The sequence below is a fragment of the Nerophis lumbriciformis genome, linkage group LG28, assembly GCF_033978685.3.
Source record: "Nerophis lumbriciformis linkage group LG28, RoL_Nlum_v2.1, whole genome shotgun sequence".
NCBI lineage: Eukaryota > Metazoa > Chordata > Actinopteri > Syngnathiformes > Syngnathidae > Nerophis > Nerophis lumbriciformis.
In genome coordinates this window covers 27,129,458-27,147,765 of record NC_084575.2, presented here as the reverse complement: position 1 = coordinate 27,147,765, position 18,308 = coordinate 27,129,458, and the positions used below count along the sequence as shown (strand labels likewise).

Below are 18,308 nucleotides of genomic sequence, written 5' to 3'. Positions count from 1 at the left end.
ATCCATCCATCCATCCATCTTCTTCCGCTTATCCGAGGTCGGGTCGCGGGGGCAGCAGCCTAAGCAGGGAAGCCCAGACTTCCCTCTCCCCAGCCACTTCGTCCAGCTCTTCCTGTGGGACCCCGAAGCGTTCCCAGGCCAGCCGGGAGACATAGTCTTCCCAACGTGTCCTGGGTCTTCCCCGCGGCCTCCTACCGGTCGGACGTGCCCTAAACACCTCCCGAGGGAGGCGTTCGGATGGCATCCTGACCAGATGCCCGAACCACCTCATCTGGCTCCTCTCGATGTGGAGGAGCAGTGGCTTTACTTTGAGCTCCCCCCGGATGACAGAGCTTCTCACCCTATCTCTAAGGGAGAGCCCCGCCACCCGGCGGAGGAAACTCATTTCGGCCGCTTGTACCCGTGATCTTGTCCTTTCGGTCACAACCCAAAGCTCATGACCATAGGTGAGGATGGGAACGTAGATCGACCGGTAAATTGAGAGCTTTGCCTTCCGGCTCAGCTCCTTCTTCACCACAACGGATCGATACAGCGTCCGCATTACTGAAAACGCCGCACCGATCCGCCTGTCGATCTCACGATCCACTCTTCCCTCACTCGTGAACAAGGCTCCGAGGTACTTGAACTCCTCCACTTGGGGCAAGATCTCCTCCCCAACCCGGAGATGGCACTCCACCCTTTTCCGGGCGAGAACCATGGACTCGGACTTGGAGGTGCTGATTCTCATCCCAGTCGCTTCACACTCGGCTCCGAACCGATCCAGTGAGAGCTGAAGATCCTGGCCAGATGAAGCCATCAGGACCACATCATCTGCAAAAAGCAGAGACCTAATCCTGCAGCCACCAAACCAGATCCCCTCAACGCCTTGACTGCGCCTAGAAATTCTGTCCATAAAAGTTATGAACAGAATCGGTGACAAAGGGCAGCCTTGGCGGAGTCCAACCCTCACCGGAAACGTGTCCAACCTACTGCCGGCAATGCGGACCAAGCTCTGACACTGATCAAACAGGGAGCGGACTGCCACAATCAGACAGTCCGATACCCCATACTCTCTGAGCACTCCCCACAGGACTTCCCGAGGGACACGGTCGAATGCCTTCTCCAAGTCCACAAAACACATGTTAACACATGGTTAAATATCATTTCAGATCATAACTAGGTAATCTAAGTTAATTATGTTCACTTTAAAATGAGCTCCCTTTGAACTTTACCTACGTAATTTTGTCATTGGATCAATACAATTGTTTTCACCGGAATACAACGGTCTCAGTATACCAGTGGTTCTTAACCTTGTTGGAGGTACCGAACCCCACCAGTTTCAAATGCGCATTCACCGAAAAATATTATTATATATATTTTTGTTAAATTCAAGACAAAGTTATATGTTTTTTCTACTGGTGCACAAAATGAACCGTGAATGAACATCACCTTGTTCCAAGGAACAAAACCAACACATTGCATGAACTCACAACAAATTACTGTCAGGTTCAAACACACAGGTTCCCCCACGGAAACGGAATACAATGATTTGCAAATCCTTTTCAACCCATATTCCGTTGAAAGCACTACAAAGACAACATATTTGATGTTCAAACTCATAAACTTTTTTTTTTTTTTTTGCAAATAATAATTAACTTAGAATTTCATGGCTGCAACACGTGTCAAAGTAGTTGGGAAAGGGCATGTTCACCACTGTGTTACATGGCCTTTCCTTTTAACAACACTCAGTAAACGATTGGGAACTGAGGAGACACATTTTTTAAGCTTCTCAGGTGGAATTATTTCCCATTCTTGTTTTATGTACAGCTTAAGTTGTTCAACAGTCCGGGGGTCTCCGTTGTGGTATTTTAAGCTTCATAATGCGCCACACATTTTCAATGGGGGACAGGTCTGGACTACAGGCAGGCCAGTCTAGTACCTGCACTCTTTTACTATGAAGCCACATTGATGTAACACGTGGCTTGGCATTGCCTTGCTGAAATAAGCAGGGGCGTCCATGGTAACGTTGCTTGGATGGCAACATATGTTGCTCCAAAACCTGTATGTACCTTTCAGCATTAATGGTGCCTTCACAGATGTGTAAGTTACCCAAGTCTTGGGCACTAATACACCCCCATACCATCACAGATGCTGGCTTTTCAACTTTGCGCCTATAACAATCAGGATGGTTCTTTTCCTCTTTGGTTCGGAGGACACCATGTCTACAGTTTCCAAAAACAATTTGAAATGTGGACTCGTCAGACCACAGAACACTTTTCCACTTTGTATCAGTCCATCTTAGATGAGCTCGGGCCCAGCGAAGCCGACGGCGTTTCTGGGTGTTGTTGAGAAACAGTTTTCGCCTTGCATAGGAGAGTTTTAACTTGCACTTACAGATGTAGCGACCAACTGTAGTTACTGACAGTGGGTTTCTGAAGTGTTCCTGAGCCCATGTGGTGATATCCTTTACACACTGATGTCGCTTGTTGATGCAGTACAGCCTGTGGGATCGAAGGTCACGGGCTTAGCTGCTTACGTGCAGTGATTTTTCCAGATTCTCTGAACCCTTTGATGATAATACGGACCGTAGATGGTGAAATCCCTAAATTCCTTGCAATAGCTGGTTGAGAAAGGTTTTTCTTAAACTGTTCAAGAATTTGCTCACGCATTTGTTGACAAAGTGGTGACCCTCGCCCCATCCTTGTTTGTGAATGACTGAGCATTTCATGGAATCTACTTTCATACCCAATCATGGCACCCACCTGTTCCCAATTTGCCTGTTCACCTGTGGGATGTTCCAAATAAGTGTTTGATGAGCATTCCTCAACTTTATCAGTATTTTTTGCCACCTTTCCCAACTTCTTTGTCACGTGTTCCAAAGTTAATGATTATTTGCAAAAAAAAAAAAAAGTTTATCAGTTTGAACATCAAATATGTTGTCTTTGTAGCATATTCAACTGACTATGGGTTGAAAAGGATTTGCAAATCATTGTATTCCGTTTTTATTTACACAATTTCCCAACTCATATGGAAACGGGGTTTATAATTAAACATTGATTGATTGATAAGGGCTTTTAGTTTTCTTGCGCACAAATATCTAAAATATGTATTGTTTCACTTTAAAAGAAAATGAATCTAATTTTGAGTAAACCAACAGAAATGCACATTCGCCTCAACAACAAATACATAGTTATGACCACAGCCTTAATGCACCAAACGCCTGCATCTTCTGGATGTTCCAATGCATACCAATGTTCAGGGGAATACAAATAAACAATGTGAAATTGTAACTGAAAAGTATCTTGTGTTCGGCGAGCCAAAGATCTCTGTGACAGACCCAGCATACAAACGACCACATAGCCAGGGAATGCTGCCAGACGAGGAGCCCTTATAAAAATGAAATGGTCACAGATAACTGTGGTTTTAAATGGATTGTTTTTATAGCCTTTTTTTTTTTTTTTACACCCGACCACTGCCATTCACTTGTGAACATCTGATACACATATTGCACAAGGCCTTAGGAATGAGCCGAGCAGATCTAACCGATGCAGTTTTAAAAAATGGTAGTACATATTCTGCAGCATGTTTACCCTGCACGGCTTTATTAACGGTGTAGCAATTACACTCAGCGGTCAGGGAGGTGCCCTTTTCCTTCATGGTCTCCCCCACCTGATTGACCATTTGTTACAGCGCGGCACGATACATAAAGCCGCAAACGTGTGCAGCCACTGTGCAAGCGGATGATAAAGCCAGCTGATCCTCACCATTTGGGTCTTAAAATGATGGTTTGGCGGGAGTGCGTGAGCAGTGTGATGACGAAGCAGATGTCAGTGGGGATGAAAGACACTTGAAGGCAGGGTGTGTGTGTGTTCTGGCGATGCTTACTTAATGGGGACATCGCTCTGTTTACAGAGTCACCTTTAGGGGACCTCTGACCAGTGACGTGGGGTGAGGTTCATGACTGGTGAGGCACTGACTTCATCACAGTCAGATTTACAAACATATGAACCATAAAGAGTATCTTATTCACCATTTGATTGGCAGCAGTTAACGGGTTAAGTTTAAAAGCTCATACCAGCATTCTTCCCTGCTTGGCACTCAGCATCAAGGGTTGGAATTGGGGGTTAAATCACCAACAATTATTCCCGGGCGCGGCGCTGCTGCTGCCCACTGCTCCCCTCACATCCCAGGGGGTGAGCAAGGGGATGGGTCAAATGCAGAGGACACATTTCATTACACCTAGTGTGTGTGTGACAATCATTGGTACTTTAACTTAACTTTAACTTTACACATACAAACTGTAGCACACAAAAAAGCACATTTATTAAAAAAAAAAACGTTATTATGGTCTTACCGTTACTTATAAGTGCGGGAACAGTGGTGTTGGTGTTGGAGGAGTTGTGAATGAATGAAATATGAAATCTGTGCTGCAGTCTGCAGGTGTACCTAATGTTGTGTCCCTGCAGTCGTTCACGGCTCCTCCGGCGCGAGCAATGTTGTTTTTGCACTTTTTGGCTTCTTGTTAAGTGACTTTTTTTGGGTGGATTCGGTCTTGCACATGGAGGGTTTGGGTGTGGGCTTTGGTTGGTGTGGCGCTCCCGTCGGGGTGGGGGGGGGGGGGGGGGGAGGGGGTGCAGTCTGCGGCGGAGGTGCAATAACCGGCACCAGGAGGCGGGATTACGCGAGCCTCACACAGTGCGTCTTCGCAGCAGTTTTATGATCGCTCAGCACAAGAAATACGTTACACACATACAGTTGTTGACAAAATACACTGTACATTATATACCTCAGCTAACTAAACTATGGAAATGTATAATATAATTCATATAGCAATACGGCCCCACTGCACAGCAGGCCAGCAGTTAGTCGAGTCCGCAATCCATGTTGAGGCACTGAGTGACGTGCCTCGACTGGCTGCTGTTCACCGCACCGTCTCTTCTCAGTATTTGAACGGCAAATGTGAAAATTCAGCGATTTTGAATAAAAATAATCTAAAACTGGTGAAGTTAAACGGAAAATAACTATATAGTATAATCACTGGATACATATAACAATTTAATAATTTTTTTTTCTTTACACATTTTTTTTCTTTCCATGATGGCAGGTGAAAAAAAAAGTTCATAAAAAAATACAATCATGTGTGCTTACGGACTGTATCCCTTGCAGACTGTATTGATATATATTGATATATAATGTAGGAACCAGAATATTAATAACAGAAAGAAACAACCCTTTTGTGCGAATGAGTGTGAATGAGTATAAATGGGGGAGGAAGGTTTTTTGGGTTGGTGCACTAATTGTAAGTGTATCTTGTGTTTTTTTTATGTTGATTTAATAAAAAAATAAAAAAATATTTTTTTAATTTTTTTTGGTATTTTTTATTTCCTGTGCGGCCCGGTACCAATCGATCCACGGACCGGTACTGGGCGGCGGCCCGGTGGTTGGGGACCACTGCCCTTAAGCAGTGTTTTTCTAGTGCAGTGTTTTTCAACCACTGTGCCGCGGCCGTGAGATACAGTCTGGTGTGCCGTGGGAGCATACATGCCAACCTTGAGACCTCCGATTTCGGGAGGTGGGGGCGTGGGGGCGTGGTCGGGGGTGGGGAGGGGCGTGGTTGGGGGCGTGGTTAAGAGGGGAGGAGTATATTGACAACTAGAATTCACCAAGTCAAGTATTTCATACATATATATATATATATATATATATATATATATATATATATATATATATATATATATATATATATATATATATATATATATTTATATATTTATATATATACATATATATATACATATACATATATATACATAGGTATATAACCTTTACTTTGAGCTCCTCCCGGATGGCAGAGCTTCTCTCCCTATCTCTAAGGGAGAGCCCCGCCACCCGGCGGAGGAAACTCAGTTCGGCCGCTTGTACCCGTGATCTTGTCCTTTCGGTCATAACCCAAAGCTCATGACCATAGGTGAGGATGGGAACGTAGCTCGACCCGTAAATTGAGAGCTTTGCCTTCCGGCTCAGCTCCTTCTTCACCACAACGGATCGATACAGCGTCCGCATTACTGAAGATGCCGCACCGATCCGCCTGTCGATCTCACGATCCACTCTTCCCTCACTCGTGAACAAGACTCCGAGGTGCTTGAACTCCTCCACTTGGGGCAATATCTTCTCCCCAACCCGGAGATGGCACTCCACCCTTTTCCGGACGAGAACCATGGACTCGAACTTGGAGGTGCTGATTCCCTTCTCAGTCGCTTCACAATCGGCTGCGAACCAATCCAGTGAGAGCTGAAGATCTTGGCCAGATGAAGCCATCAGGACCACATCATCTGCAAAAAGCAGAGACCTAATCCTGCATCCACCAAACCAGATACCCTCAACGCCCTGACTGCGCCTAGAAATTCTATCCATAAAAGTTATGAACAGAATCGGTGACAAAGGGCAGCCTTGGCGGAGTCCAACCCTCACTGGAAACGTGTCCGACTTACTGCCGGCAATGCAGACCAAGCTCTGACACTGATCATACAGGGAGCGGACCGCCACAATCAGACAGTCCGTTACCCCATACTCTCTGAGCACTCCCCACAGGACTTCCCGAGGGACACGGTCAATTTAAAATATTTGGCAAATTTATTGTTGCCACTTTGTTGCCATCTTGTGGACAATGTGAGTATCTCAGGTCAGTATACGTCAGCACAGTATTTACTTATACGTCCCAATCCAAACAACCTTCCCTAGTCATGGCACAATTTATTTTTTTTGAAATAAATAAAAAATCAACCAACATAAAAAGTCAACACACATGGTCACACATAACACAAACTTTATATACACTGTATATTAAGACTGTCAATGAAATGTCAGAATAATTATATCTAAGTTATCACAAAACTTTGTGTTGCCATGAGTTCCCGGCGAACAGACAAAAGCTGTCTTTGATCTTACCAAGCAAAAGGCTTGTAAAACTCCACTGTGTAGGATGGGGAGCGACACGAGGGTGTTGGTTTCTTTGATGTATTGTAATCCACAGGAAGATTTTTGTCTTGACCCGAGATCTACAAAGCGGAGAGGAAGCAGGGCCTGACTCCCCTCCAGGCACCTTTTCTTTGAACTGTTTTGTGACCAAAGGCAGCGGCTGTTTACGACCCCTTTCCTTTAGAAACAGCTGTTGCCATGTAATCAGGGAAAGTCCAAATAAAAGAGGAGGCGTACAATCTTTCGTCAGAGCGTGGTGGGAGACTGTGCGAGAGTACAGCCCAGACGTTTCTCGTCAATTGAGCCAAATTTAATTCTGTCTCTGTTTAATTCCTTGCTTCTTTGTCTGTTTAATAAATGTCATCAGTGTTTGAACCTGACAGTTAAATATTGTATATAGTAAATATTGCATTACCATAAATGAATCAAAGTGTTTGTTTTGACCTATGCCGCATTATGTAGAGGCATCACACAACAGAGTGATGTGCTCTGTGCCCATTTTCGCCTCAAAATTAACCTCGATGGAACATTAGATAAAACTGAGGTAATTAGTTAGTATTGCAGCAACAATATTTCTTATGATCAGCACACATCAAGTTTAAAATAGCATCTTAAAGAAAAACATGACCGAAAGGGTGGCGTCGCCAGCCTGAATGCTACTTAAATAGGGTGGCCAAATATCCCTTTGAAAAACGTAATCGTCTTTGGTAAGAGAAGAGAGGCATGTGACTTCAACCATTAGTGGCGTGCCATTTATTCCACTTCAATGAGCTATGAGTCTGTGTGATGCTTTTATTTAATGACATATTACTCAACATTGCATAAAAACAATAATCTCACTTATTATTCATTAATAAAGCACAATTGAAATGTCTCCAGTCACCTCTCTTCACAGCACAGCAGCGTTCATAGCGATAACAATTGGATACCTGCTCTATCATGAAGCTGCACACTGAATTAATTTGTTTTTTTTTTAGTTAAGCAGAGCAGACTCCTGTTAAAGAAATATGTTTACTTTTATTCTGTTAAGTTAGGCAGGCAATATTTCTATTTAAGACACACACAAAAAAAATGTGCACTTAGTTCTTACTGTACTTACTGTCACCAAGTTTTGAGCAAGTCAGTGACTTGAAATTGTTACTGTATGACATTCTGACTACACAATTGCATGTGTATCCAAATATTAGGGTATTTTCTAGAGCAAATTTTAGTCATGTGATTAATCACAGAACTAGAGTGTGATTATTCTGATTTAAAAACTAACTATTTGACAGTAATATATATATATATATATATATATATATATATATATATATATATATATATATATATATATATATATATATATATACACACACACATATATATATAGTCAAGGTTTATGTGGTTTATCCGTTATACAGTGCTTAATACCGGGGTAGAGCGGAATACACGTTAGGTCAGAAAAAACACAGAGGTGTGATTTTAACTGTAAAATTCAATAAAAAATATTTGCAAAAAAAAAAAAAAAAAGCCTATATCATCCCTACAAGCCTTTTTTGCATGTTTCCCAGGATTTTATCACCTGCGAAAGAGACTTGTAGGGATGATATAGCCTCTGTGTTTTTTCTGACCTAACGTATATATATATATATACATATATATATATATATATATATATATATATATATATATATATATATATATATATATATATATATATATATATATATATATATATATGTGTATATATATATATATATATATATATATATATATATATATATATATATATATATATATATATATACCTTAGATTGGTAAACAACTGATGTTTGTAAGTTGAAACCTGATTGCCCTCTCAACGGGGGGTGCTTACAAACATCAGTTGTTTACCAATCTAAGGTAACACGCAAGGACATTAACACATCCGACACATATGTAGGATTAACCGAGGGAGAGTTTAAAACCAGATGGAACAATCACAACGCTTCTTTCAGGAACCAAAACCTGCGGAATACCACAGAACTCAGCAAACACATTTGGGACCTCAAAGACAATAATGTTGAATATTCAATAACATGGCAAATTCTTGCATCCAGCACACCTTACAATAGTGGTAATAAAAGATGCAACCTATGCTTGAAAGAGAAACTGTTTATTATTTACCGTCCAGACCTGTCATCCCTCAACAAGCGCAGCGAAATTGTAACAGCATGCCGCCACAGACGGAAACACCTCCTAGGTAACACATGAGCCAATCACCACGCCCCTATGCCAGCCTGTACCCACCCACTCTGTGCCCTATATAAACCATGGTATGTGAATGCTTCCATTAAAATCTCCTGATGATTGAGGGAACCCCTCATGAAACAGGCCTGTAGAGATGAAGTAGTCTTGTGATTTTTTCCCCCACACATACATATACATATATATATATATATATATATATATATATATATATATATATATATATATATATATATATATATACGGTTGTGCTCATAAGTTTACATACATACCTTGAGAAAATGTATGATTTCTTGGCCATTCTTCAGAGAGTATGAATGATAACACAAAATCCTTTCTTCCACTCATGCTTAATGGTTGTGTGAAGCATTTTACTGGCAAACAACTGTGTTTACTCTTTTTAAATCAAAATGACAAAAGAAAGTACCCAAATGACCCTGATCAAAAGTTTAAGACTTTGATCTGATAACATACACAAAAGTTGACACAAACAGGTTTGAATGGCTAATCAAGGTTCCAATCCTCACCTGTGACATGTTTGTTTGTAATTAATGTGTGTGTATAAAAGGTCAGTGAGTTCTTTGGCTTCTGACAGACCATTGCATCTTTCATCCAGTGCTGCACACATGTTTCTGGATTCTGAGTCATGGGGAAGGCAAACGAATTGTCAAAGGATCTGTGAGAAAAGGTAATTGAACTGCATAAAACAGGAAAAGGGGTATAAAAAGATATCCAAGGGATTGAGAATGCCAATCAGCAGTGTTCAAACGCTGATTAAGAAGTGGAAAATGAGGGATTCGGGTAGACCAGCAAATATTTCAGCCACAACTGCCAGACAAATTATTCGAGATGCAAAGAAAAATCCACAAATAACTTCAGCTGAAATACAGAACTCTCTGAAAATGTGTGGTGTGGCTGTTGCAAGATGCACAATAAGGAGGCACTTGAAGAAAAATGGGCTGCATGGTCGAGTGGCCAAAAAGTAAAATTTTGGTTCCAGAAGTTTTGAGGCTTGTCTCTCTGCTGTTTGGCGCAATGTAAGCGGGATACCTTGTGACATTTGCGCAGAAATGGCTTTCTTCTGGCCGCATAAACAACTTTAACACTGTTACAAATACGTGCCACACTGTGAACCCACACCAAACAAGAATGACAAACACATTCCGGGAGAACATCCGCACCGTAACACAACAGAACAAATACCCAGAACTCTGTGCAGCACTAACTCTTCCGGGACGCTACAATATACACCCCCCGACCCCCCCACCACAACCCCGGTAAAAACTAGAGATGTCCAATAACATCGGACTGCTGATATTATCGGCCGATAAATGCTTTAAAATGTAATAATGGAAATTATCGGTATCGGTTTCAAAAAGTAAAATTTATGACTTTTTAAAACGCTGCTGTACGGAGTGGTACACGGACGTAGGAAGAAGTACAGAGCGCCAATAAACCTTGAAGGCACTGCCTTTGCGTGCCGGCCCAATCACATAATATCTACGGCTTTTCACACATACAAGTGAATGCAAGGCATACTTGGTCAACAGCCATACAGGTCACACTGAGGGTGGCCGTATAAACAACTGTTACAAATATGCGCCACACTGTGAACCCACACCAAACAAGAATGACAAACACATTCCGGGAGAACATCCGCACCGTAACACAACATAAACACAACAGAACAAATACCCAGAACCCTTTGCAGCACTAACTCTTTCGGGACGCTACAATATACACCCCCCGCTACTCCCTACCTCCCCAACTCAACCCCGCCTCCCCAACCCCGCCCACCTCAACCTCCTCATGCTCTCTCAGGGAGAGCATGTCCCAAATTCCAAGCTGCTGTTTTGAGGCATCCATCCATCCATCCATTTGCTACCGCTTATTCCCTTTTGGGGTCGCGGGGGGCGCTGGAGCCTATCTCAGCTACAATCGGGCGGAAGGCGGGGTACACCCTGGACAAGTCGCCACCTCATCGCAGGGCCAACACAGATAGACAGACAACATTCACACTCACATTCACACACTAGGGCCAATTTAGTGTTGCCAATCAACCTATCCCCAGGTGCATGTCTTTGGAGGTGGGAGGAAGCCGGAGTACCCGGAGGGAACCCACACAGTCACGGGGAGAACATGCAAAAAAATAATGCACTTTGTGTCTTCAATAATAAATATGGCAATGCCATGTTGGCATTTTTTTCCATAACTTGAGTTGATTTATTTTGGAAAACCTTGTTACATTGTTTAATGCATCCAGCGGGGCATCACAACAAAATTAGGCATAATAATGTGTTAATTCCACAACTGTATATATCGGTTGATATCGGAATCGGTAATCAAGAGTTGGACAATATCGGAATATCGGCAAACAAGCCATTATCGGACATCTCCAGTGAGCGCTACCGAGTAATTTTTAGAGGGTTCGAGTTTGGGACCCTTAAAATACCAAATTTTTCACTGGACTCGAGGCGCTTGCAAACATTGGTGAATTTTCATGCGAGGTTCGACACCCACAATTTTGGTGATCACTCGGTGCCCTAACAATATAAAAAGCAACAACTGCTCTGGTTATTTTACAGTTGTGGAAGTCGCTTCCTCGCGGTCCCACTGTCAGACACGGCACAGGAGCCCAGCGTGCAGGTTTTAACAAAGATTTAATAATCACATGTTTTCACAAAGTTCTCCCTCCAGCAGGACGCGACTTTTCGGTCACGTCCGTATCCTCTCTCCCCTCCTGCTCCCAGCCGCTTACTGTTAAAGACAACAGATGATTGGATTTACACGTACCACCTGTGAAATCTAATCACCTGCCAGCTGTGTCTCGCCGACAGCACTGCCACGCCCCCGTCTGATGGTGCTCTGTCCTCAGCACCATGGACAGAGGCGGTCACCTTTGCTCCTGCAGGCAGCGCTGGCATCATCTCCCTCCACAACAGTATTTAATGTTTTTTTTTTTTTTCAGTTTAGAACATAATTATAATCTTCTTGACGGATAACTTTTGAAGTCACTTAAGAGGTTTGATAGGTCCTTCAAGCTCAAGCTTACATTGCACACATTGTCCCTAGGAATAGAAGACCTTCCGTCTCATAAGGGCCAACTTCAAAAGAGAGACCTTCCTGAATATTCAGAGCCTGCACAAAATGTGCAATCAAATACCCCCCTTTGCCAGGTCGACATCACACTGATTTGTCATACTGTAAGTGCACTTAGTGGACCTATAATCCTTTTCTGACAGTCTATAATGGAGTTGTTCTATATTGCATTTGTCACACTTTATCAGCGCTTGGCAGAGGTAACAATGCAATGAATAGGAAGGGAATAATCCCATAAATCAGATATATTTTTGCTCGCGTATTAAAAAGGTCATCTTAGGTAACAAGTATGCACACTTGAATTACAAATATTGGTGTATGACAAAACAAGAGGTCCACTTTATTTTCATACACACAATTATTTGTGTGCACCCTGATGTTCAGGCAACACCGTGGGGCTAAAACAACAATAAAAAAAGATTATTGCAATAATAAATCAAAACTCCATCGGGCACCATATGTGTCTGATGAACATTAACTTCTTCTACAGACTTCATCAACTACTTTGTATACTAAGAGCTGATTGTGTTACTTTTGTTTTAATACATTTGGATTTTTTTTGTGTGTGTCCTGCAAGCATTACACTATTTTATACTCTACAGAGATGTTGTGTGTCTCGGCTACAAATCTCCAACAATTTTACCGGTTAATGTGGTACTAACCAGGTTGAATACTGATATTCTTTTATTTTCAATCTTACTTTGCACTGAACAGGAAGTCACATTTCAAAGCTGTGATACGAGGTTAACAAAACTACAACATGTTGATAAATACGCAGAGGTGGGTATACGCGCTACATTTACTCCGTTATATCGACTTGAGTAACTTTTGGGATAAATTGTACTTCTAAGAGTAGTTTTAATGCAACATACTTTTACTTTTACTTGAGTATATTTATAGAGAAAAAACGCTACTTTTACTCCGCTCCATTCAGCTCGCTACTCGCTACTGATTTTTATCGATCTGTTAATGCACGCTTTGTTTGTTTTGGTTTGTCAGACAGACCTTCAAAGTAGGATCTATCGCATACTTGCCAACCTTGAGACCTCCGATTTCGGGAGGTGGGGGTGGGCGTGGTCGGGGTGGGACGGGGGCGTGGCTAAAAGGGGAGGAGTATATTTACAGCTAGAATTCACCAAGTCAAGTATTTCATATATATATATATATATATATATACATATATAAGAAATACTTGACGTTCAGTGAATTGTAGCTATATATATATATATTTTTTTATTTTTATTTTGTATTTTTTTTATTTTGTATTTTATTTTATTATTTATATATATATATATATATATATATATATATATATATATATATATATATATATATATATATATATATATATATATATATATATATATATATATATATATAAAATACATACTTGAATTTCAGTGTTCATTTATTTACACATATACACACACATAACACTCATCTACTCATTGTTGAGTTAAGGGTTGAATTGTCCATCCTTGTTCTATTCTCTGTCACTATTTTTCGAACCATGCTGAACACCCTCTCTGATGATGCATTGATGTGGGGCACGCACAAAAGTGCTTTCATCAAATGCACTAGATGGCAGTATTGTCCTGTTTAAGAGTGTCACAACATTGCTGTTTACGGCAGACGAACTGCTTTACGGTATACAAAAAAGTGACTGCTGTTGTTGTGTGTTGTTGCCACGCTGGGAGGACGTTAATGAAACTGCCTAACAATAAACCCACATAAGAAACCAAGAACTCGCCCTCCATCATTCTATAGTTATAACGTGATTGGGCAGGTACGCTTTTTTATACTGTGGAGGACCTGCGTCCTCCTGAATTTCGGGAGATTTTCGGGAGAAAATTTGTCCCGGGAGGTTTTCGGGAGAGGCGCTGAATTTCGGGAGTCTCCCGGAAAATCCGGGAGGGTTGGCAAGTATGATCTATCGCATGTCTGCATTTCTCCAATCAAATGCAGTCACTGGTGACGTTTGACTCCGTTTCACCAATCAAACAGAGCCAGGCGGTCACATGACTACACATAAAGTTTCAGCGGCAAACAACAACAACAATGGCAGCGACAACAACGAACGCAAACACCCCTGGCCTCACATAAAATCGACGTTCACGCTTCAGACAACCAAAAAAACAGTTATGTGATGCGTTGTCATATGTGTCTCCCCAAACAAGTGGACATTTCACCTTACATGAACTCAACGTCAAATTTGAGGAAGCACATGGCGGTAAGTAACATTAGTAGATATTTTGGCTGTCACCGTAGGCTGATGTTAGCTTCCTTAGTATGAATCACTGACAAATGTACATAGTGTGGGTATAATTTATTAAAGGGGAACATTATCACCAGACCTATGTAAGCGTCAATATATACCTTGATATGCGACACCGTGGTCAATAAGCTTCTTATTTTTCTCTATCTTCTTGTTATGGGACATTCATCCTCAGCTGTTGCCAATTCTAATATAAAGTAGTGTAAAGTTCTTACTTATATCTGTCAGTAAAGTCGCCATGAAAGCGCTAAAACATACCGGTGTAGTGAGTTTACATTATTCACCCAAGGAACTTTGGTTATAGTTCCGGTCGGACGTTTTTTCACGGGATACTTGTTATTTCACTAGTGAGCCATGGATGAGGAGATGCTGTTCTGTTATTGATAATCTATGCAACATTTTGACCAAAGAACTACCATTACATGTTATGTAGACCACAAGGAAGTGTTTTCCATTTAGAAAATAAAACTAAAAATATGACCCCTTTAAAGGGGAACATTACCACCAGACCTATGTAAGCGTCAATATATACCTTGATGTTGCAGAAAAAAGACCATATATTTTTTTAACCAATTTCCGAACTCTAAATGGGTGAATTTTGGCGAATTAAACGCCGTTCTATTATTCGCTCTCGGAGCGATGACGTCACATCGGGAAGCAATCCACCATTTTCTCACTTTCGTCGGTGTGTTGTCGGAGGGTGTAACAACACGAACAGGGACGGATTCAAGTTGCACCAGTGGCCCAAAGATGCGAAAGTGGCAAGAAATTGGACGAAATTTGTTCGAAATACGAGGCTGTGGGGAAAGCCGACGAAATGGTCAGTCGTTTGTTCCGCACACTTTACAGACGAAAGCTATGCTACGACAGAGATGTCAAGAATGTGTGGATATCCTGCGACACTCAAAGCAGATGCTGACATCAACTCCAAAACTGGACGGATCAGCTTTCAGGAAAAGAGAGTGGATGAGGGTATGTCTACAGAATATATTAATTGATGAAAACCTTATTCATTCCTCGCGGTTTTACGTAAATTATTATACATAAACTGTGTTTACCAATATTTTAGCTTAAAAATATTAATTTTTTTCAATCATTCGAGTACATTCGGGTAGTCTTGTGTAATGCAGTATTTTTTGTCTATTTAGGTATGGTTAACCTGAGTGCTGAAATCGTGGGAAAATATATGTTCTTAGCGCGCCTGAAATGGGCTGTCTGCACTCTCAAAGTGCATGTTGTTGCCAAATGTATTTCATATGCTGTAAACCTAGTTCATAGTTGTTAGTTTCCTTTAATGCCAAACAAACACATACCAATCGTTGGTTAGAAGGCGATCGCCGAATTCGTCCTCGCTTTCTCCCGTGTCGCTGGCTGTCGTGTCGTTTTCGTCGTTTACGCTTGCATACGGTTCAAACCGATATGGCTCAATAGCTTCAGTTTCTTCTTCAATTTCGTTTTCGCTACCTGCCTCCACACTACAACCATCCGTTTCAATACATTCGTAATCTGTTGAATCGCTTAAGCCGCTGAAATCCGAGTCTGAATCCGAGCTAATGTCGCTATAATTTGCTGTTCTATCCGCCATGTTTGTTTGTATCGGCATCACTATGTGACGTCACAGGAAAATGGACGGGTGTATATAACGATGGTTAAAATCAGCCACTTTGAAGCTTTTTTTAGGGATATTGCGTGATTTGTAAAATTTTGAAAAAAACTTCGAAAAATAAAATAAGCCACTGGGAACTGATTTTTAATGGTTTTAACCATTCTGAAATTGTGATAATGTTCCCCTTTAACACACTGCAGCCTCATAGACAGACATAGACACACACACACACATACACACGCACAGTCGCACACACACTCACGCATGCATAGAAACACCAACCAGAAGTGCACAGTGTGTTCCCAGGTGCAGCCCACACCTATCAGTTTATGGTTTGTGTAAAGGCTAACTTGTTATTTTCCTTTGTAATCTCTGCCTACTGAGCCTATGGTGCTGTTAAGTTATTGTGGCTCAATTTGCCTTAACATTTTTTTTTATTTTAATGTATTATTATTTAATATATTATTGTTTTAGTTGCTTAAGAGATATTCCTGGCTCTGAATTTGTTCATTGCTATTTTTATGTTTTTATGCGTTATTTGTTGCCGTCATCATTAAACGTACAGGTTACTCATCAGTTACTCAGTACTTGAGTAGTTTTTTTCACAACATACTTTTTACTTTTACTCAAGTAAATATTTGGGTGACTACTCCTTACTTTTACTTGAGTAATACAACTCTAAAGTAACAGTACTCTTACTTGAGTACAGTTGCTGGCTACTCTACACACCTTTGTAAATACTGCCCACTTTTTGATAAAAATTACCCTGAAGTAGTGACACAATTATATATACAGTATTTTCCAGACCATAAAGCGCACTTAAAAGGTATGGAATAATTACGTTTTTTTTTAACGACCTCGAAGCAATTTGATTTGGTACACGGTGTAATGATAAGTGTGACCAGTAGATGGCAGTCAAACATAAGAGATAAATGTAGGCTGCACTATGATGGCAATATGACTCAAGTAAACAACACCAACATTGTATATGTTCCATTGAAAACATAGAACATTCCACACGGCGCTAAAATATCTATCAAAATGTTTTAGTACGACTTTGGTAAGCTATGAAGCCGCACCGCTTGATTGGACTGTCGGTGCATTAAACATACGAGTATTATTATGGTGTGTGTATAAGGTGAGACATATTATCTGCCGTTTTTTTCGCAATATTATGCAAAAGCAACTTTTCTTAACTTCTGGTACCTGCTGATCTGTATTTGGGATCCGAATAAATCTTGAAAAATTTCACGCGTCTGCCTTTGTAATCCGTGGCGACGCCGTAGTCGATAAGCATCTTATTTTTCTCTATCTTCTTGTTATGGGACATTGATCCTCCGCTGTTGCCGTTTCTAATATAAAGTAGTGTAAAGTTCTTACTTATATCTGTCAGTAAACTCACCATGAAAGCGCTAAAACATACCGGTGTAGTGAGTTTACATTATTCACCCAAGGAACTTTAGTTATTAGAGAGTTTTCTTGAACACGTTTGCTAAGAGTGTTTCGAAAAGCACCAACTCGGTGAGTCTAAATAAAATAACTCAAATGGAGCAAAACCCAACAGAGTTAAGCTTTTACCAAAGGTAGCAATCATAAATGAGGCTTTCAGCTCATACACAATGTTGACATATATAGTTATATTTTGATAAAGACGAGGAAAAACAGGCTACAACAGCAACAAACATGGCGGTAGACGCAAAGTTAAATCATGAAATGCAACCAAACCCGAGCAAAAACGAGGCATATTTATCCAGGAGAGTCTTGATATCAATATCCTTAAAGGCCTACTGAAATGCGATTTTCTTATTTAAACGGGGATAGCAGGTCCATTCTATGTGTCATACTTGATCATTTCGCGATATTGCCATATTTTTGCTGAAAGGATTTAGTAGAGAACATCGACGATAAAATTCGCAACTTTTGGTCGCTGATAAAAAAAGCCTTGCCTGTACCGGAAGTAGCAGACGAGTAGCGTGACGTCACAGGTTGTGGAGCTCCTCACATCTGCACATTGTTTACAATCATGGCCACCAGCAGCGAGAGCGATTCGGACCGAGAAAGCGACGATTTCCCCATTAATTTGAGCGAGGATGAAAGATTTGTGGATGAGGAAAGTGAGAGTGAAGGACTAGAGGGCAGTGG

The 18,308-nt window shown here is 41.1% G+C and overlaps 1 protein-coding gene across 1 annotated transcript in view; it reads right to left on the bottom strand.

The window, feature by feature from the left end:
* The window catches only part of LOC133571017 (contactin-4-like), a 443,628-nt gene that overhangs the window by 219,297 nt on the left and 206,023 nt on the right, over positions 1 to 18,308 (bottom strand). The window lies entirely within an intron of this gene.